This window comes from Protopterus annectens, chromosome 2.part0 (assembly GCF_019279795.1).
Source record: "Protopterus annectens isolate FY-2018-M chromosome 2.part0, PAN1.0, whole genome shotgun sequence".
In the NCBI taxonomy this organism is placed as follows: Eukaryota; Metazoa; Chordata; order Ceratodontiformes; family Protopteridae; genus Protopterus; species Protopterus annectens.
Window position 1 is genome coordinate 1,987,985,733 of NC_056728.1, and position 23,794 is coordinate 1,988,009,526.

The window sequence follows — 23,794 nt, forward strand, 5'->3', positions numbered from 1 at the left end:
AGGCCATGTGAGGTTCCTGAGTTTGTGAGGGTGGCCTGTAACATGCTACAATTTGCAGAGCAGTCTTGCCTATGGTTAATTGCACCTGGATGGTCTCCGATGCATTGTGCGTTGCCACCAGTCTTGAGGTGTGGGTATCCTTTATGAATATGGACACCCCCCCTCCTTTCTTGGTATTGTCCAGATTTTGGGGCCGGAACGCATGATATGAGGTAAAACCTGATAGCGCTGGGGTGCTCTCAGGAGCCTTGAACCAGGTTTCTGTCACAGCACAGACATCGATGTTCTCCATACTGAGAAGGGCCTCGAGTGCATGCATTTTGAGATTTAGACTTCTGGCATTGAGCAGCATTACCCTTAGTTTTTTTCCTTGTTTGTGTTCTAGGGTGGTAGGTTTAGAATTTGAGCCTTGCCTAAAAAAGACACTATGGGGGTGGCAGGAGCCTTTGCCAATATCTGGAATATAAGGGGTGACAGGTGCAAGCCGTCCCTTGCGAAGCAGCGTGGCTTGTCCAGCATGTCATCCCAGGCAGACAGACACTGGATCCCCTTTGAATGACACCAGTGTTTAAGCCAATTGTTAAAGCTGATCATCTTATCTCTGTATTGTGGCATCATTCTTGGTGAAGGTAGGATACTGCTCAAGGTCAGGGTCATACCTGTCTGGGCTACATAATCAGAGAGCTCCTCAATGTCTCTTTTCATGTAGTCCAAGGAGGTACGTCTCAGGTCGTTTACACCAGCGTGGACAATGACTGAATCATATTTGTACCTGCTGTTGAGAGACCTGAGTGCTTGCATTATGTGGCGGATTCTAGCGCCCGACAGGCAGCTTACTGTGACCTTCTCCTTACTCAGTCTGGTGAGCGGGACGTCAGTGTGTCTGACTATGGAGTCACCAATGACTAGTGTGTCTGGCATTGTGTTTGGCCTTAAGGGCTGTGACTGTTTGACACTCTGACTGTGAGGTCTATGTGTTGCAGGTGTTGTGTTCTGAGGAGGTGGTTGTTTGGGTGTCTGCTTTGGTGGCCTCTGCTGTTTTGGTAGATTTTTGATCAGAGCCTCCGAGTATGTCTTTGTGTGTTTATGTGTATGATTTGAGGTTGTAATGGTAATATGTGAGACTGGGTCTATAGTGTATGGATGGAATGCAGTGTTTTAACTATGATGTACTGAAGTGGTAAGGATGTGTTGTTGGCTGAACATACGTGTGTCTTAACCTGGAAATTTCTGAGTGCCAGTGAAGAATGAAAAATTACAGTATTATGAATACATAACAATAGCAGGGGCTACTGGAGGAATGAATCTGTTAAAAAAGTTTGCTACAATGATCTGACTGGAAGGGATACAAACTGCCTGAAGAAACACTTGACACTTGACACCAAGATCCCATACCAGAAGTGCCAAATGGCAAAGAAGATAAGATCTCAGTCCTCCCTGTTTGTTGATATTCCACATCACTGTGGTGTTGTCTGTGAATACTGAAAGAGGCCCTGGAGAAAAGAGAGACTGAAACAGCAGAAGAGCTCTCATCTCTTTGACATTCATGTGCTCCTTCTCCTGACAAGGCAGCCACACCCCCTGTACCTTTAGGGAGCCAAAAGTTGCCCCCATCCCCATGTCTGAGGCATCTGTGAACAATTTCTGAAAGGGAAGAGAGGGATGAAAAGGGATCCCTGGATTCAGAAACAACTGCTGAATCCAACAGAGAAGTTCATGTCTGAGGCAAGGAAGAAGAACAGCTACAAAGTCTAGAGGATGAGCATGTTGAAGCCACAATGACTTCAGAAATCACTGAAACTTTCTCATATGAAGTGTGGCCAGAAGAAGCATTGGAATAGTGGATGCCATGAAACCCAGAACTCTGGTAAACTCCCTGGTGGTAATGAAAGCCAGAAGAAGAAGAGTGTGAAAGAAAGAAATTATAGTTAAGGTCTTTGGAGGGGACAGTAATGCAAGCATTGATACTGTCTAAATCCTGCAACCCGGAAAAACATAATCCTGGGAAGCAGTCAGAGTTTGAAATTTATAGTGCACCCCAGGCTCTGAAGAAGGGATACAGCAAAATGAATATTTTGCAAAAGGGTCTCTGGAGAGGATGTCTGAATCGACATGTTGTCCAAGTAAGGAAATATTTGGATTCCTTGAAGTCTGCAAAAGGCAATCGCATGAGCAAGTCATTGGTGAACACTCTTGGGGCAGTAGATAGGTCAAAGTGCAAAGCAGAGAACTGAAAATGCCAGGAAGCAACAGAGAAATACAAACACTTCCTGAAAAGAGGACATATTGGAATATGGAGATAAGCATCCTTGAGATCCAGAGACATCGTATAGGCCTGAGGAGGCAAGAGAGGAAATAGAATCTGAAAGGACAACATCTGGTAGGAAGGTACCTTTATAAAAGTGCTTAGATGAGAGAGGTCTAGAATAGGTCTCCAAGTGCCCTCTTTTATGGGCACTAGAAACAGTCAGGAGTAGAACTCTTTCCCCCCTTTGGGACACAGGCACCTCTTGAGTAGTATCCTGAGACAAGAGATCTTGAAGAACCTCTGGTAAAAAGGGAAGATGTTCCCAAGGAGGCTGAGGAATACCCATAAACTGAGGATGTGCTTTCCACACCATGAAATACCCTTGATGAATGATTGACAGAACCCAAGAATCCTGAGTGATCTGAAGCCAAACCAGAAGAGAAAGAGAAAGGCAAATAGAAAGAAAAAAATGGCTGGGAAGGGAAGGGAAGGATAGTCACATAGTGCCTGGTTTGTCCAGAAAAGAAGGCTTCAGAGTCATCAAAGACTGAGTAGCCTTAGCAAGAGGAGTCCATTTACCACTCTTCTTACCTTTAGTAGAAGAACACGATTGTCTAAGAACAGACGCAGGCTTAGCAGGGTAGTTTCTCTGAAATTTAGGCACAGGATAAACAAACACATATTTAAGTTCCCATAAGACCTTGGCCTTATCCTGAAGGGACTTAAACAAACCAGCAGCAGCTCCCCCAAATAAAAGCTTAGAATCCAGAGGAGCATCCATAAACTTAGTTTTAATATCATCAGGTAGAGGTTGAAGCCTAAGCCAAGAATACCTATTCATAACTGAACCAAAAACAGCAGCCCTAGAAGAGGCATCTGCCACATCATAACTACATTTAATAGAATGATGAACAATTTAAGAGGAAGTCCCTAGCAAGGAAAGAACAGAAGTTTTACCCTCAGAGACTGGAAAATCAGAAATAAATTGACAGGCCAGAGAAAGAAGAACCAACACATAATTAGACATATGGGTCTGATAACTAATAGCCCTAAGGCTCAGGTAGCAGAAGTGTAAACCTTTTGCCCAGCTTGTCCATAGTTCTGCTGTCCAAGTCAGAAGGCAATAACTTGGGCTAAGAAAGCAATTGAGATGGCTTATCAGAGGCTACAGACACTACTGAAGGGTCAGCAGCAGGACATTTAGATAAAATAAAAGAACAATCCTCATGAACCCTATAAAACCTGTCAGGCTTCTTGGGAGGAGGGGGGAGAGAATCAGATGTCTGAGAGGCATTGGAGAAAGCATCCAGTAAAGCAGCCAAAACAGGAGGAATATCCAAAGCTTTAGGAGAGTTCAACTGCAAGAACCCATAGTACCTTTTATGGATATCAGAGACCTGAGTATGATCCCACTTAAAAAAATCCCTCATCCTAGAGAGTGTGTCCCAAAGGAAATTTCCTCCAAAGGAATATTAGGAATAATAGATTCCTCCTACTCTGACCCACAGTCCAGAGGAGAAGGAATTTGAGTAGATTACGTTAGGGAGTCATCATCAGAATCTGACTCATCTTCAAAGATATCCTGGCATCTAGGCCACACACTTTGTGGATCCCCAGAAGTAGAAGAATCGTGTTTAATTTTTTATTTCTTTTTTAAGGGAATGTCCTGAGAAGGCTCAGATCCAGGATGTCAGTCGAAAACCATAGCAGGAATTCTTCCTCGAGTAGAAACTGAGGAACTCCCCAAGACATCTCAGAAAAAATCAACTGTGTTTCCCTCTGAATGTCTGAGATGGATGCCTGCAAAGCCTTTTCAGATGTGCTGCCAGCCGGATCCTCACCGGCCTTCAACACGGTTGCGGCAGAGAAATCCGACAGCATAGCCAGGTGAGCCTCTGGGTTCATAACAACTTAAGAGAAACAACTGGTAGAGGCTGGACGGCATAAGATTCTGGTTGTACCTTTTTCCCCTTCTTCAAGGGCAGGATATTCCTTCCATAGTATCTTTAGTGAATAGCCTAAGATGCTGGTTCTCAAGATACAAGAAAAGGGAAGAATGTCTACTGTGAAGGGTTTTTGGAACAAACTCCTGCCAAATAGAACAAAACATACAGTCATTAGAAGCACCTAAGTGAAAAAGATGCTTATCATACCTGCTTCTATTGGGAACTTGTCTCCCACACTGGCATTTACCCTTCCTGGATGACAGTAACCTCAAGAAACATAAAAAACAAGAAAATAGAAAATCCCCAATGGAGCTCTTACCTTGCAAAAACAACAAACAGGTGTAGGAAGTCCCTGGAGAAAGAAAATGCATTCAACTGGCAGAAAACAGACACAGGTAAACAGACTGAGGGTATAAAAATACATTCAGGCTAGTGGCAAAGAAGTTCTGCTTTTGGTAAGCCTGAACGTCACCTTATTGCCCTATGTTACGCAGTGTGTGTATGGTGATTTTCAGCATACCTTTTAAATTCAGAAGTCTTTGGAAGACTGGCTGAATGTCTGGCTTTGAGGCAGTCACTCCCCTATAATAAAGAATACTGCAGCAGTGAATGTAAGGACATCTGGTGATCCCTCAAGCTGCCAGTAGGTGCATATTCTTGGTGTGTTCTTATATATCCTGTGATGGACTGGCATGTTATGAAAACGTAGTGTCACTGCTTTTTGCATGCTAAGTGTGGTGATGGGCAATGACTTTTCTGCAAGTGTGAACTGCACAAGACATATAATTAAGGAATAAATGAATGAATGAATAATGAATGAATGAATGGACTTGCATGGACAGGTATCATTATGTAGGTTCACACAAAGTAAAATACTATTACTTTCAGATGTGTTACTCATCCATTCTAGAATAATTTTCATCAAGGACAGAACACTATAACACCTAAGGAGGCAGCACATAGTGTAGCATCCCATCTGACAGCCTTAAATCAGCCTTGCGGGTAGCAGCTAAATCCTTTGGGTCATATTTACAGCTACTCGAGTGACAGAAATCTGCTCAAACAGAGGTGGTGGTTGATGTTATGAAATTGATACTATGGTTACTCGGTGGTTAAGATCTCTGCCTTACTTTCTGGAGTTTATTCTTGACCTCTCATCAGTCTCATCAAAGAGTTTACATGTTCTTCCTGTGTCTGGATTTTCTATGGGTTTTCCTGAATCTACTACCATTGAAAAACATGAGGGTTGACTAGCTACTTGAAAAAATCTATTTATATTGGATTTACATTTGCCATTGTGGCCTGTTAATGATGTAAGTCAGTCTAAAACAAACAAGATAAAAAAAGTAAATTAAATATGCCTTTTACAGTTCAAGAATCATCTGAGTACTACTGCCATGTTTAAGCATAGTAAAACTATATTCATTAATGTCAACAAGAGCTCAATCACTTCTATGGCCAGTATAAATTACATGTTGAGAAAAATGTAGTAATTTCTTAAGTGCTGCTATAATGATAAACCTGGAAATGCTTACATTTTCCATTTAAAAAAATGCAGAAGAACAATAAGTCTCTAGTTGCTGACTGCTGCTAAAAGACTGATTATTATCACTGTCTTGCAGAGTATGGGTACATGGTGTCCTGGAGTGCATCAGTTATCAGAATAGAAATGAGGGCATGGGACTAAGAACAAAGTTGCCATATTTAAAAACAGGACTAGCAGGGCATTAACATCCTGTTGGGATGATCTAAAATTGTATAAGGTAGGATTAACAAGCAGTGGTGAATGTGTTGAATCTGCTGTTACCTACACTGCTGTCAAAATGAATAGGGACTAATTTAACTAGATTTGCAGAATGTTGGATCCAGACTGATTTCACCAACCTGGGTATACTATGAGATGGACTCATAATACAATTGTTTTACTGTGGCTTCTGTGATTGCTTTACTGGGGCAGAACAGTATTATCACTTGCTGCTGAGCAGCATGTTCTTAGTGTGATTCCTGGAAGCAATAGGCCTATTTTTGAAATATAAATGCATATTTTGTCTGTTTGGGACAATTCTGGTGTGACTTAGACTAGAAATATGGATTTTTTTGTCACTACCTTTTACGGGCAGAGTAGCAGAAAAGCAAAGTTCAAATATGCAATTACAGAATCCAATGAGGAAGTAATCTCGTTTACACTCCCCCCTTCATATCTACAGCTGGAGAAAAAGCATTCTTTAATTTTAAGGTCATCTGCTGTTATAACCTCCCAATGGACATAAGAAAGAAGCAACATCTTCTAGTCTTACAAATATATATATATATATATATATATATATATATATATATATATGTGTGTATATATATACACACACACACACACACACACATGTGTATATATATATATATATATATATATATATATATATATATATATATATATATATATATATATATATATATATATATATATATCTTTATATATATATATATATATATATATATATATATAGTTATACTTCAGATTGTTGAAATCCAGTATAATCGAAGACCACATTGTCGGGCTACAATACCATAAACCCATTTCAGCAAACCACCACAGCAACAAAGATCTTCTCAGGGTAAGTAACCACTCATACAAAATATAACAAAACCTAAACTGCACCATCCCTAACCCAAACAGGTGGGGGGGGCTATGCCCCCCATCCCCCCGACTAAATATACCAACGCTGAGATCACATTACAGTTGGGAAAAGGGCAAAGTGCATCTTGTTGGACAACAGGTTACTTACCCTGAGAAGAAGATCTTCGTTGCTGCAGTGGTTGGATGAAATGGGCTTTCGATATTGTCGTTTTGATGATGGGGTTTTGTATATATATATATATATATATATATATATATATATATATACTATATATTTGATGAAATGGAACTGTCGGTTTTAAACAAAGGTATCAAGTTTATTCCGACAGTTCTGTCAAGAATGTATGAAGTCAAAGGTGAAATTTTTGGTTTAATACGTAAAATGCATTTAAAAGAATATTTTTATTATTCAAAAGATAGGAGACAAAATGTGAGTAATGAAGTTTCAGCCTCCGATAATAGTGATGATCATTATTATTCTTGTGAATCGGAGTCTGAAACAAATGCTTATAGCTTGTTAGATACAGGCAATATTAAATCTAATAGTACATTTATGCCACCAAGTAAAAATTCATTCATTCAAAGTTTTAGCAATGCTGTGAATGTAATAATAGAGAAAGAATTTAAAGAATTTGAAGGTTTGAATAAAGAATATAATTTAACAAAAGATGAATGGATTAAATTACAACACATGAGTAGTAATGATGAAATAGTTTTTAAGCCATCAGATAAAGGGGGTAAACTAGTAGTAATGAATTCAAAAGATAATTATAGGATGTGTATGCAACATCTGAATGATCAGGTGGTATACAGTAGGATAGATTAATCTAATTTAATACAAGCACAAAGTGAATTTTAAATGCTGTTAAAGAAAGGTGTTAGATTACATTATTTTGCAACATATGACATAACACATAAACTTAATGTTAAGAGAAATACAGTTACTAAATTTTTTTGTGTTCCTAAAATTCATAAGTATTCATTACAACCACCAGGATGTCCTATTGTTTCAGCCACTGGTTATTTTACATACAATTTAAGTTGTTTGCTGCATGAAATTTTAGTAAAAGAAGCAATGAAGTTGCCATCCTATATAAAGGACTCATTTGACTTTTTGAGTAAAATTAAAGATGTGATATGGGCTGAAGATATGTCCTTTATAACAGTAGATGTGGTGAGTTTGTATACTAATGTATCACATATTTTTGGTCTTGAAGCTATACAATATTTTTTAGGGGATAGTCCCAGAACACAGTATATTAAGGAATTGGCATATTTTTGCCTTAAAACAACATGTTTGAATTTGATGGGAATTTATACAGGCAGAATGTAGGTACAGCAATGGGGGCGGCTTTGCCCCGGTATATGCTAATTTGTTTATGGGGCTAATAGAAAACATTTATATTTATAGGAGTGAATTCTTTAGGAAATATGTAATTAAGTATTTCCGATTTATAGATGATTTGATTTTTATTTGTAGAGGGGGAGAAAGTGAATCATCCAGTTTTATAGAGTATTTAAATGCTAATAAATATGGGATCAAATTTGATGGTATTCAAAAAGGTGTGAGGATAAATTATTTGGATATAACATTGAGAGGGGATAACAACAAGAGAATTCATACAAATGTATATAGAAAATTTGATCAAATGAATCAGATGGTATATGCTACTATTTGTCACCCAAATCATACAATGGAATCCATTCCGTTTGGGGAAATGCTTAGGATTAAGAGACTGAGTAGTAATATTATAGAAGCGTACAAAGAGGCACAGGAAGTAGCCTCGATGTTTGTATCTAGGGGTTATAAGATGGATAGTGTATATGGAAGTTTGCAAAAAATATTTGATAATAAACAGAATGAGAGGGTAGTTAATGGAGGTATACAAAGTGGAAGAAAATTAAGAGTTGTAGGGGGAACATCGGACAAAGGGACTATTTTTTTTGTTACTAAGTATACTTCATTTTCACATAGAATGACAGGGGCGGTAAGAGAGTACTGGAAACAGATAAGAAATAATGTCCAGTCATTGTGGCAAATAGAATTAAAAATATCCTATCAAAGAGGAAGAAATCTCAAGGATTTCTTGGTGCATGGAAAATACATAAGACCAACAGAGAAGATGTTGAAACATGTGGAAATAAAGGGAACTTTTCCTTGTGGTAAATGTTCTATATGTCAATATGTCATCACAAAAGCAGAAAGCATAGATAGAAAAAAATTTGAAACATTGGGAAAATATTCTTGTTTAAGTAAAGGCGTGATTTATGCTATAACATGTTCTTGCAATAAGTATTATATAGGGGAAACAAAAAGGTCACTGGTTGAAAGAATAAAAGAGCATGTTAGAGATGTTAGAAACAACAAAGTTATGAGTCCTGTAGCGGAACACTTTAATAAAGAACGTAAGGGTGAAACAAACACTATGAAAGTTACAGTGTTGGAACAAGTGACATTACAATATGAAAATGTGGAGTTATTAAAATATATATTGAAGCGAAAGGAGTCTATCCTTATAATGAAATATAATACATTGTTATCTAATGGATTAAATAAAGAATGTAACTGGCAGAGTTTTTTATAGGTTTTTTAACTTTAAGAATGTAATGGAATATATTTTTATGTAAATTGATTAATTGAGGTTTGTCTGAATTGAATATAAAAGGAGGGTTTTTTTAGCAATGAAAGTTTTACTCTGTAAAGGCTAAGGCCGAGGCGCTAGAGAATCTTGTTCTTACAGTAAATAGTATATATTTTGAAAGTAGAGCTGTTTTTCACTGGTCATTTTCTTGGTTGTTATATACTTTAGATAATATGTTACATCTAGTGGCTCTAGTGCCTAACTTAAAACATGATATCTTAACTGTCCATGACTTTCACCAGTTTAATGAGTTACAAAGAATACGGGGTGAAAGGTTTAATGAGAGCTATTGCCAATACATCGAACCGGAGAAAAGAAAAGGAGTAGCATCAGGAGGCACAAAGGAACTAAGATTTGACTCTGTGTAGAACAATTAAATAAATCTGATACTGAGTCTTGAAAAAAATACTCCAGAGTTAAAAAATGTGTGGACACTAACAGGGAAGGGCACTCAGTTAAGAAAACACTAATGGAAGTAGATTTAGAAATTGAGAAAAAAGATAGTTGAATCTCCTCCTGAAGGAGAAATGAAAGGGGAACTTTAGCACAGTCTTAACCTTCTCTCTGCAACAAAAGGAGAAAGCAAGCCAGAAGCAGAAGCAGAATAACAAGATTAAATAAAATAAGATAACTAATGAAGTAAATGAAAAGACATGACCTGGTATCCTAAAAGGAGAAAATCATCTAGTCGAGTTACCTTTTAGAGATGATGAACTAGATGAGCAGTGGCCTCTGCCTGTGTTTACAGAAAAAAATAATTCACAGCTTCTTCTTCACATCAAGGTGTTAAAGAAAAGAATGTTGCCCTGGCTGACCTCTAGATAAGCAATATGCATTTTAAGAAACCCAGTAGGAAGACAATGCACTAAATTGAGCTAGGCAGGTTATAGAAAGAGTAGAAGTGAAACAAAGGAATAGAACTTCCCTACTTCATGCACATACTTCTAACTAAAAGTCAATTGCTCTAGATGGCAACCAAACTCAGACAATAGATATTGAAACAGTTATTACTTACATAGCTGTTTAAAACACTTGCAATGCATTTAGCACATTGTCACATTTGATTGGTCTTATTAATTAATAAGACAAAAGTTAGGATATAAGATTGATTTTACTGGCCTGGTGATAACACCATAAGAAGAACCTAAAAAATGTCTGTGCAGTTTGCCCAGAATATCAAAAGACAAAAACAAACCCTGCTTTAAAAGAACTTTTAACGTCTTTATTTGTCATGAAAGTCACATCTTACATAATAGCACATTACAGATTTAAATAGGACATTATAGATTAATTTTACAATTATACTGTCATGAGTATATTATGGTAATCAGTGATTATGCAACAATATTTCTGAAGACAATCTCTCTATAAAAGTTTCATTCAAAGGCCATAGCAACATAACTAGTACTGCTATTTCGAGATTAGGAATTCACCAATAAAATTTAACTGATCAAAGCACCACATTCATGTCCAGACTAATGCATAAACTTCAGCAATGTTTTTCAAGTGAAACAGCTGACATCTGCATGCCATCGTCGAATAAAAGAACTAGCCAAGTATGTTAATAAATTTTTAGATTGTGTTATGGAAGGCTATATAATTGGATGTGAAGAACTGGGAGGCATTATTCCTGCAGCAAAGAGATTATATGAAAGTAGAAACTTGGGAGGAGGAAAAATCCCCTTTTTGAAATGTGATAAGAGTATAATATATACTTGCAGGACAGGTTAAAAACTATAATGATCACAAGGAGAAATCACAGGAGGCAAAGCAGAGAGCAAATAATGAAATCATTCATCTGAGTAAGTTCAAACCACGGGGTAAAGAACTTGTGTTGGCACCCACTGCTGAATGCAAGTTACTTAGAAGGTGAAAAGGACCTTTTGAACTTGAAGAAAATAAACTAAACAGATTATAGAGTGGAACAACTGGGAAGGAAAGTAAAACTGTTTTATCATATAAATATTATATGAAGTTCTGATGCTTTGGAAAGAAAATGACCTGTCTCTCAGAAGTATGTCTTCAGAGGAAGTTAATGACCTATAGCATCTTCTGCGTCAAAATTGATAATGCATAGGTTCATAGGAAAGTAGTAGGCAACCAGTTTACAGACCATTGCAAGCCTATCCAATTATCTAGGTTGACTTTGTAGGTGGCAGGGATGCTACTCTGCTTGGCAAGTAGTGGATGTTTGTTCCAGCACTGAAGACTGCATTGGGAAATGAATCTTTCATGCCAACATGTCTTATTAATCTGCTGATGAAGACTCGGTTCATTTAACTGAGTATTTTAGGTACCATTAATTAAGAGGTCAAAATAAGGTTAGACCTTTCATGGCTCAAAAAGCTAGGCAAAGATCTCCACAAAGGAGTCTGTAAGAGACTGAGTACAGAGAATGACATGACAGTCTCTCATGATAACTAAGGTTTTTGAGACCACTGATCATTTTACTTATGAATCTCTGAGGTCTCAAGTTGTGTGATATGTTTAGACAAATGCACACCAAAAGGTGCATTATATTCAATACTTGATATGATAAGATAAGAGTAAAGGAGAACTAAGACTTCTTTGGACTTTGTAGAAATGCCTTTGGATATTAAATAAGCCAGATATAAGGTTTTCTAAACTACCATGGATACATGCTCATCAAATGATAAGGAGTTATCAACAATGGTGCCTAAATTCCTTACAACAGTGTCTGATTTTAGGGATGCATCACCTATGTGCAAGTGAAACTGTTATATTTACCAAAAAGAACTATTCTACATTTTTTTTTACATTTAATATGAGGCCATTGTCTTTCTGCCAATTGTTAACATGGTCAGACCCATGCAAGAGTAATCGTGAGTCAGCTGAATATCGAACAACAACACCCAGTTTACAGTCATCAGCAAACATAGCTAATCATAGACCAGGAGTGTTTGCCTGAAGGTCTAAGAAATTAATGTCAAATAGGAGAGGGACCAAACCTGAGCCATATGGTACACTACTGGTAACTATTTTGGTTTCAGAAGTAGAACCTGCAACTCTAACCACATGGGTTCTGTCAGGCAACCATATAGCTGCCCACCGCACAATATAAGGATTTATTTTCTGATTTACAAGTCCATCAGTAATTCCTACATGTGGAATAGAGTCAAAGGTCTTGGGCAGGTCTAGATATGCTGTATGCACTTAATAACCACTATCCACTGCTTTGGTTATTTTTACAAATAGATTAATGAGGTTAAAGAGGCAGGACCTTCCTTTGTCAAAGCCAAATTGATGAGGGTCCAGCGATAAGAGATTTTCAATATTAACTTTAATGAGGTCTAAAAAAAGTACTCCATAGTTTTACATATGAGGCTAGAGAGACTAATGGACTGATAGTTACTAGGGTCTGTGGTTGGCCCTCCCTTGTGTAATGGTATTACAATGGCTGTTTTCCAAGCTTCAGGAATATAACCAGTACAAAGACATAGATTAAAGAGTTTAAGTCGGGGTTCAGAAAGGCCATATTTGGCACTAATAGGAAGACTGGCATGTTATTCTTAGTTTTTGAGAGAGCAGAGAGAATTTTTTCCATAGTAATTAAATGGGGGTGTCTGGAATTGTGGAATCTGTGCAATAGCTGCAACTGTGGGTGGAGTAAGATTTGCACTAAATTTGTTAGCTAGGATATTAGCTATTTTCTTTGTGTAAAGGAGTATAGTATTAATGTGGATTACGTCCAAACATTGTCGAGTGTTAGTTCTTAACATCATCACATAGTTAAAGAAGGCTTTGTAAATATTTTTAGGTTTAGGAGCTATTTTAAGTCCATCCTTAGATTTGAGCTTTAGTTTGCTTAAGTGTGCTAGTAAGGTAGCTAGAATGAGACCTTTAATAAGCATTAAGCAGTTTCTTTTTCTTGTTACATAATTTATTTATTTATAAGGGCATCAATAAGCCCCAAAACAAGAAATAATGGAATATCTACTAAGGAATAAAAACATATTTTCAGAGATGCCTTGTAAAACATGAACTGTGCATGGTGCGAAAGTACATTTGACAGTGTACCTAAAACCTGAATCCCTAAATTAGTAAGTTAAAATAGTACAGACAATTCTCAAACTTGTAGTGATACAAGAACCTCAAAGCAAATGAAATAGCCTTATTGCACTGGTTACCTATCTGGATGGGTCCATAAGATTTTGCAACAAGTTCAGAAAATTAAGTAGCTTATCTATGTATGATTCATATCCCATACCTTAAACAGATTAACTGATTTAAAAATTAGGCAAGGCCAGATTCTTGACCACTAAGGACCGGATCATAGACTATTATTATATTGCAGTATTCCATTAAGCCAAGGAAATGTGGCTTTTTTCCACATCAAATAGTTGGCAGTAGCATTGTTGCCTCACAGCAAGAGGTTCTCCTGTTCTATTCTTGGCTGGAGTGCCTTCTGTGTGGAGTCTGCATGTCCTCCCCACGGTTGAATGGCATTCAAAAGACATGCGTGAATGGGCGTGCCTTTGTTGAAGGTTGGGCATCGGGCTGGCACCTCGGCACCATAAAAATTGACTGCCAATCATTAGCGGACTGGAGTTCTGCTGTGGCGACCCCTAAACGGGAAAAGCTGAAAAAAGAAGAAGAAGAAGATGGTTTTCCCCATTATAAAATCCCTTCTTTTGGTCTCCATGTCAGACATGCAAAATTCCACAAGCTGACAGACAAAATTCTTATACTCCATGCCAGATAATCTGCAGGTTACTTAAAATATATAGCCATAGTTTTTGAAAACTAGGAAGGCCATCTCCCTGAAGTACAAGCTGTACTTGATTCCCTGTGTGAAGCTGGGTTGACTACTAATCCATCTGAGAGTAAGTTAGGTTTGACAACAGCCTAATGTTTGAGCTATAAAATTGGTGGTGGAAATGGAAGCCGCAGAAAACTGTCTGAATTCAATTACTAAGAAACAGTTTAAGGATGTTTTGGCCTAACTATTTATTGTTGTACATGCATTAATAATTTTTCAGCTGATACTTTCACCCTGGTCTAAATAAGTGTAAGACTCTCTTGAAAACTGAGTGGAAATTTTAAGCACAACAAGGAAAATTATATACTTTGTTCAAAACTAATATAACTAGCTTCATGCTTTCCCAAGCTATTCTTAGTGCAAACAAATGTCTCCGAGGTAGGGATAGGTGCAGACTTGTCACAGGATAAAGGTAGAGATGAGTGTTCTATCTGTTACATAAACTGAAATAAACATTGAATGAAACAGACTAAGAAAACCAAACCACTTTGTCTGAGGATTGGACGCCATGAACACTAAAAACTTATTTATTGATAAGTGCTTTCATCCAAAAGAAAATTAACTTCTTTAGATAAAGTTTAAAACTCCATAACCTTTTAAATAGCCAATATCCCAATCACATGACCACAATTAATAGAGACAAGTCATAAAACAAATCAACTATCGTCCCACTTACCCAAAATAAACAAAGTAAAAGTTTATATTGCGCGCATAATTAATTATAAAAAATAAAGAACAATTAATATAAGACAAATAAGATATGTTAAAAATGTAAATGTGTATACAACTATATTTGTAATTATTAGAATAAAAATAATTATAATTGTTTAGCCTCCTCCATTATTGTCTTTAAATATAAAAACCTAATTTAAGGTAACAAAGATCTCAACTTCAAAACACAATTAATAGATGTAATCTCATTCAAGCCCGGCCAAGCATCAGCATGTAGTAAAATCTTCCAATTTAACTCCCTACATTAAAGCATTAGTGACAAAGCCCCCCCCCCATACATTTTGTCTACAAACCATACATTTAAAAAAATGGACCAAATTTTCACATACATGTGTGGCTCATGCATTGGTTATTTTCCTTTTCCTAATGGCATATTCATGCTCGTATATCTTTTCCCATAATTTACATTCTGTTTTGCCCACATAAAAACAAGGGCATTTTTGACAAACAGCTAAGTAAACAACACTCATAGTGTTGCAATTAAATGTACCTCTTAACTTAAACTACAGACCTCTGATACGGGAAGTGCCTCCTACCATAATGAACTTACAATACCCACAAAAGCCATACTTCTTCATTCCCAAATTAACAGAAGTAACCTTTGGGCTACAATGTTCAAAAATGTCTTTGAAATTCAAATTCCTATGGTACACCATTAATGGTCTATCGCCTAATTTTTTCCTAATGGAAATTTCCTCTCTGAAAACGACCCAATTTTTATACAAACTGTTGCTAGTGGTGTTGGCATGCACCATAAAGTTTATAATACACTGTACATTCAAATTTGTATTCTCACACTCATCATATTCCTGTTGGTCTACTTGGCACTAGTAATCAACAGGTTTACCTTGTTTGGTTCCCCACTTAAATTAATACTAATATTAAAATATTAAGAGCGGGGAAAACATCTACTTCCCTACCCTCAACACTGTTGTCTAAAATGCTAATACAACCCAAAATTGGTTTGAAGTGCCCCTTCAACCTTTTTTCCATTACCGCGTCCACTAGATCTAAACATATACTATTGTGGTAACCTCTCTTCAAAAACAAGTTTTTCAAAAGGATCCATTCTTCCAAAAAATCTTTTTCAGGGTAACCATCCTTGCAGCCCTTACCAACTGTCCTTTAATGAGAGGAAATTACCATTAGGAATAAAATTAGGCGATAGACCATTAATGGTGTTCTGTAGAAATGTGAATTTCAAAGACATTTTTGAATGTTGTAGCCCAAAGGTTTCTTCTGGTAATTTGGGAATGAAGAAGTGTGGCTTTTCTGGGCATGGTAAGTTCATTATGGTAGGTGACACTTTCTGTATCAGAGGTCTGCAGTTCAAGTTAAGATTTATATTTAACTGTAACTCTGTGAGTGTTGTTTACTTAGCTGTTTGCCAAAAATGCCTTTGTTTTTATGTGGGCAAAATGGACTGTAAATTATGGGAAAGGATATACGAGCATGAATATGCCATTAGGAAAAGGAAAATGACCAATGCACTAACCAAACATGTATGTGAACATTTGGGCCATTTTTTTAAATATATGGTTATCAACTATGTAGACAAAATGTATAGGGTGGCCCTTTGTTACTAATGCTTGAACGTAAGGAGTTAAATTGGAAGGTTTTACTACACTCTGATGCTTGGCTGGGCTTGAATGAGATTACATCTATCAATTGTGTTTTAAAGTTGAGATCTTTGTTATGTTAAATTAGGTTTTTATATCTAAGGACAATATTGGAGGAGGCTAAACAATTATAATTAATATTGTTATAACCATTACAATTATAGCTAAATACACGTTTACATTTTTAACATACCTTATTTGTCTAATATTAAATGTTCTTTATTTTTTATAATTAATTATGTGTTCAATATAAATGTTTGTATTGTTTATTTTGGGTAAGTGGGAAGATAGTTTATTTGTTTCATGACTTAATTGTCTCTATTAATGGTGGTCATGTGATTGGAATATTGGATATTTAAAAGGCTTGTGGGGTTTTAAACTTTATCGAAAGAAGTTCATGTTCTTTTGAATGAAAGTGCTTATCAATGAATACGTTTATAGGTTTCGTGGCATCCGTTCCTCAGACAAAGTGGTTTAGTTTTCTTAGTTTGTTTTGTTCAATGTTTATTTCAGTTTATTTGGGTTTGCTTTCCATAGTGTCTGAGGATGGTGCAGTGACACAATCATTATTTAATACACCTTTGACGAATGAAGAATTAAATGAAAGCACTGGGAACCTAACATTACTTATACAACAACTCACACAGAAAGTCTAGAGTTTAAGTCAGTGTGTGAATGGTTTAAGACTGACACAACAACAGTCCTATTTGGTTTATAACAGTGCCTCAGATACCGAAGGGGTTAATGTGCAGCCAACTATAATGCAACAGAATGTGTACGGTAACAATGACAATAACATTTCACTATTCCCTACAACAATATTTGGAGGAACAAGTCTGTTTTCTAATCAACCAATACAACCTGTGAAGAGTACGGAGAGGCAGCAAGCCCACTCAAGTTCTTAGGTGGTACCGAAAATAAAGATGTGTTTACCAATAGGACAGTACCAGTATGAACACATTTTTCTTTACAGGTTTATCCTTTGAACATCACTGATGGGTTGAACTGTCCTATTGATTTTAACATTAACCCAATCTTGCTTAGGCAGGAAGAAAAGACTTGAGTAAGACTTTGAAGGAATTTTAATATAAATTAACTAAGTGTAAGAGGCTTCAATTAGAAAATGCATATTTTATCAAATTCCTTAAGAATAGACAGATCCCAAAAGGTCTTCACTCATAGAAATACCCGAATATGCTTGAAAGTAATTCCCCTTTACATAGTTAACTTTTGCATTTGTTTGGCAAACACAGATGTGAACTTTTGGAGGTGTTTGTCAAACACAATAATAGATGTATTGAGATTTTGACCTCTGAATTAGATGGTACGATTAGAAATGTTGTTACTTATGGGTGAATTGAAGAGGACTATAAAGGAATCTTCAATAAAACAGAGCAACTTTTGTTGAAGTTAAAAAATACAAAGTTGAAAAAAATCATAAGGGACAGAACTGCTTATGAGAATGATACAGCATACCCGGAACCTCCCTCATCACAACAATGAGGTGGCAGGTTTAAAAATGACAACAAAGTTAGTAGTGTAGCTAATGTGGAGAATACTGAACCAATAGCACAACATAATTACAACAGCAGCCCTCATAACAACCAGGGGAATCAAGGCAATAAAACTGAGGAACACCCCTCTTTAAGGAGGTCAAATCAGATTAAAGAAAGGAACGAGAGGGACCAATTAGATAACAGGCAGTCCTAACTATCAAATGGTTAGAATTTTTACACACCTTCCAGAAGAAACCAACAGAAAAACTGCAATGGAACACATCCCAATTGTGCTATTCAATCGAGGAACCAATGATGGAACTGGAAGAATTAGACGTATAATTGAGATGTCTGAAGTGTCTGCACAGGATGATGTTATAACTGATGGTATTTCTGTACAACCTTTGTGAGACAATGAACAAACTTTATCAATAATAACCAATTTTGATGGTGACGTTAAGATTTATAATTTTTGGATGTTTTTATAGATTCACAAGTTCTGGAAACATTAAGTAGAGGCTTTACATTTGTTCCTACGTCGAAAGTGAGTTTAGCCAAAGCCACTATTGACCTTAAATTATTTTTGAAGAAGCTGATTATGAAACCAGATGGGGAGGTTGGTTATAATGGATGTCAAGGATTACTCTGTATGAACGAATAACATTTTACAAACCGACACATATGCTCCTGTTTGTAAATACGAAGTAACTAGAGCATACAACCATATAAGCTTGCAGATCAAAGATATATTTATTGACAGAATAATTTATACAAATGTATATAACTATTTGAATATGGTAGCACCACAAACCCCGGTCATATTTGGAGTCCTAAAACATTGAGAATCCACCAATGCACCTAATTGTTGATGGCAGACATTCAATTACATATTCCTGTTCTAAGTATTTGGATTCTAAATTTAAACAAATCTTTAATGGTGAATTTCATATTTGTAAGGACTCATGGTCCTTTTTGGAAAGTTTTAATAGGTTAGAATATTGTGAGAAGGACTTATTTTATTTATTTATTTATTTATTTTATTTTACATTTGTTAACCGGGCTAGTCTGGCTGGATACATGTCCATTTTCAGCAGAGGCCCGAGGAGAAAAGCTCCACTAGCATACTATAATTTTACAGTTTAAGAAGAAATCACTAATCAAAAAAAAACAATCAAACAATAAAAAATCAAACAATGGCTAAAAAAAAGAGCAAAGTACAATTGAATATACAGTATTACTGGGCTAGTCTGGCTCGATACATGTCTATTTTCTGCAGAGGGCTGAGGAGGAAAGCTCCAGTATCATACTATAAACATTACATTTTAAAAAAAATCACTGCACAAAAGAAGAAACAAACATTGTGAAGAAGAAAGATACAATTTAAATATATAGTGTTAACTATGAAAGCAGGTAGTGTAGCAGTTATCAGTCAGGGTTGGAGCATGGGCATAGCCAGTGATTTTGTAAATGATTTCTAATTTGTTTTTTGAAAAGGTGACATGAGCCTAGGGAGGTCAGTTCAGTGGGAAATTTATTCCAATATGATCCGATAGTGTTTGCAAATAAAGAGTCACCTGCTTTATTATGAGATTTGAGAGTAGTTACTAGGAGCTTGTTGGCTGAGCGAAGTGTAGTAAGATTTTTATAAGGTTTGATAAGGTTGTTCAGTATGGGTGTGTTGGAGGGGAAATGTAGAATTTTAAAAGTCATGACTAATTGCTGTAGGAGTATTAGGTTTGGAAGTTCTAGCCAGTTGAGTTGCTTTAAGTTAAGACAGTGGTGAGTATGGAATGGAGAGCCAGTTGCAAATCTGGCAATACTATGGTAAGCTAAATTAAGTTTCTGAAGGTTAGCTTTAGAAATGTTGATAAAGGAAGGAGAGGCATACAGTAGTGTAGAGATGAGGTGAGATTGGGCAAGAGATACTCTGGATGTGGCAGTAATAAAGGGCTTAAGTCTGTAGAGGGCACCTATCTTTTTATTTACTGTCTTGATAGTTAAATCAATGTGATAGTCAAAGTTTAGCTGATTGTCTATGGTGACACCTAGCAGTTTTGTGGAATAGTCAGGTTTAATGATAGTGCCATTGCAGGACACAATGGAAAAAGTGATTGGGGTGGATTTAAGGGTTGGGGTGAAGAGTAGAAGTTTGTTTTTTTTGGGATTTAGGAGGAGACAGATATGTTGAAACCATTTTTCTGCTGCTGTGAAAACCAATTGGGTAGAGGAGTGGAGTTCTACTGGGGATGGAGCAGAGCAGATGAGAGTAGAATCATCAGCATACTGTATACAAGTGGATGTAGGGAGGGAAGTGGGCAGGTTATTTATGAATATAGAGAAAAGTAGGGGACCTAAGATGGACCCTTGTGGGACGCCGATAGTAACTGGGAGTTGAGAGGATAGTTGGCTGTCCCAAAGGACTGCTTGTTTTCTGTTTGTCAAGTATGAATCAAACCACTGTTTTTTGACAATAGATGTTCAGGATTTGTATACATCCATTCCACAACATATGGATTTAGAATGGGTAGTAGAATATTTAAAGTTAAAAAAAGTACATCAAGATCTCATTAATTTATATGAAGAATTGTTGGAACTGATTCTTAATAATAACTATTTGCTTTTTGAAGGGCAATTTTAACTTCAAAAGAAAAGGGTGGCTATGGGTTCCCTTTATGGTTCAACCTTTGCCAACATAGTGATGGCACTATGGGAATACAAATTTGTGTTTGGGACTTCCTTTTTCAAAGAGTATATACACTATTGCACTCATTGTTTAGATGACATCAAAGGGAAGACAGAAAGAGGTGCCCCTGTTTATGGATTATATTAATCAAACTACAAGCTTCCTAACTTTTACATATGAACTTGGAGAAGACTATATATCATATATGGATGTCCTATTGATTAAGGGAAATCCCAATTTAAGGTACATTTCTAAAATCTTTAGGAAGGCAGCTTACTCTAACAGTTTTTTTTTTACATTTTTCAAGTGTGCACCCTTACCATCAAAAGAAATCAGTCTTGAAAGGACAGTTGGTAAGGGCTACAAGGATGGTTACCATAGAAATGATTTTTTGGAAGAATGTATCATTTTGAAAAACTTGTTTTTGAAGAGGGATTACCCTAATAGTTTACTTTTAGATCTAGTGGACGAGGTTATGAAGAAAGGATCAAAGGGGCACTTCAAACCAATTTTAGATAGTATTCGAATTTTAGACACCAGTGTTGACAATAAGAAAGTAGATGTTTTCCCTGCCCTTAATATTAACATTAATTTAAGTGGGGAACCAGATTGGGTAAACTTGTCGATTACTAGTGCCCAAGTAGAGCAACAGGAATTTGGTGACTGTCAGAATATGGATATGAATGTGCAATTTATTACAAACTTTAGTGTGTATGCCAACACCATTAGGAAAGTTTTATATAAAATGTGGGTACCATTAGGAATAAAATAGGTGGTAGGCCATTAATGGTGAACCACAGGAATTTGAATTTCAAAGACATTTTTGAATGTTGTAGCCCAAAGGTTTTTTCTGTTAATTTGGGAATGAAGAAGTGTGGCTTTTGTAGGTATTGTAACTTCATCATGGTAGGTGACACTTTCTGTATCAGAGGTCTGCAGTTTAAGAGGTACATTTAATTTGTAATTCCATGAGTGTTGTTTATTTATTTTATTTATTTATTTTATATTTGTTGACCGGGCTAGTCTAGCTGGATACATATCCATTTTCAGCAGAGGCCCGGGGAGAAAGGCTCCATGCACAAATACATTAAGGCATTCAAAACTTAGAAAAAAAATGACTAGCTTAAATTATGCAGCATAACATGCAAAGAAAGTAAATTTTGTGAATACTGTACAGAGACATTAGAGTAGATTTTGGAGATAAACATGTCTTAATTCAATAGAGGGGTTACAAATACAATCAGGCAACAGTTAAGCATAGTAATTAAGCATCAACATTCATTTGAGAGAAAAAATAAAAACCACTAAGTAAGAGAAAGAAAAATAGAGACTAGGAAGGACAATAATGCAAGTAAGAAGGGGTTAGTAGTTGATAGTCAATGACTCTCAAGGTGGGGTATTTGTTATAAAGCATGAGAGGAGGGGAGGAGAAAAAGTGAAGAGTATTTTTCAATCAGGCTTTGAGCAAGGACAAAGCCATTGTTTACTTGGCTGTTTGTCAAAAATGCCCTTGTTTTTATGTGGGCAAAAAGGAAATATTTGGGCATCAAGAAGTATGGCTTTTGTGGGTATTGTAAGTTCATCATACTAGATGACACTTACTGTATCAAAGGTCTGCAGTTTAACTTAAGAGGTACATTTAATTTGCAATTCTATGAGTGTTGTTTACTTAACTGTTTGTCAAAAATGCCCTTGTTTTTATGTGGGCAAAAAGGACAGTAGATTACGGGAAAGGATATATGAGCATGAATATGCCATTAGGAAAAGGAAAATGACCAATGCACTAACCAAACATATATGTGAAAATTTGGGCCATCTTTTTAAATATATGGTTATCGACTATGTAAACAAAATGTATAGGGGGCCCTTTCTCACTAATGCTTGAATGTAGGGAGTTAAATTGGCAGATTTTACTACATGCTGACATTTAGCCAGAATTGAATGAGATTACATCTATTAATTGTGTTTTAAAGTTGAGATCTTTGTTATGTTAAATTACATATTTATATCTAAGGACAATAATGGGGGAGGCTAAAAAAATTATAATTATTATTATTATAACAATTACAATTATAGTTGTATACACATTTACATCTTTAACATATCTTGTTTGTCTTATTTATTCTTTATTTTTTATAATTAATTATGTGAGCAATATAAATTTTTGCATTGTTTATATTGGGTAAGTGGGAAGATAGTTGATTTTTTTATGACTTAATTGTCTCTATTAATTGTGGTCATGTGATCTGGATATTGACTATTTAGAAGGCCTGTGGGGTTTTAAACGTTATCTGAAGAAGTTCATATTCTTTTGGATGAAAGTGCTTATCAGTAAATTGTTTTTAGTGTTTGCGGCATCCGTTCTATCTGTTATATAAGTAGAAAATGTCTTAATTATTATTCTGCTGTAGAGATAGATCTCCTTGCCATAAATGGATCCTGTCTTCCCTAAAGTGCTATTTACTGGTTATTGAAGTTGTGTTAATCACTAAAAATGGCTGTACCATCAGAATGATAGTAACCCCCAAATTATTAACATTATAGTTTTAAAATTCAACATTGCCTAAGCCACAGTCACTTGACTATGGAAGGTTTGTCTTAGACTTACATCCTATTTGATAGTGCTAGACACTGTGGTATTATGTTGGGAATATCATATTGCATTGTGAGTGCTGAACCAGAAATGCACAGTGCTTATTGTAATGCATCTTTATACTCTTTATATATCAGTTGGAGTTGCCTTTACCAGAAAGTATGTCACAAAAATGACATCCAGAGTTTCTAATTCTGAATCAGCAAGAAGACTAGAGAAAGAAGGAAATTGAGTATTTTTAAATATGAAGTTGACAGGCAAACATAAAGAGTTTCTACATTTGAACCAGGCAAGTCAGAGAGATGCAACTCTTTGTGACAAATAAAATATAGCAACTGCCTCTAAGAGTGGTTGATTTGTTTTGAGGTTGTCAGATTCCCAACCATGAGGTCTTAGAAGTTTCTTAAGAGGATTCTCCAGGGA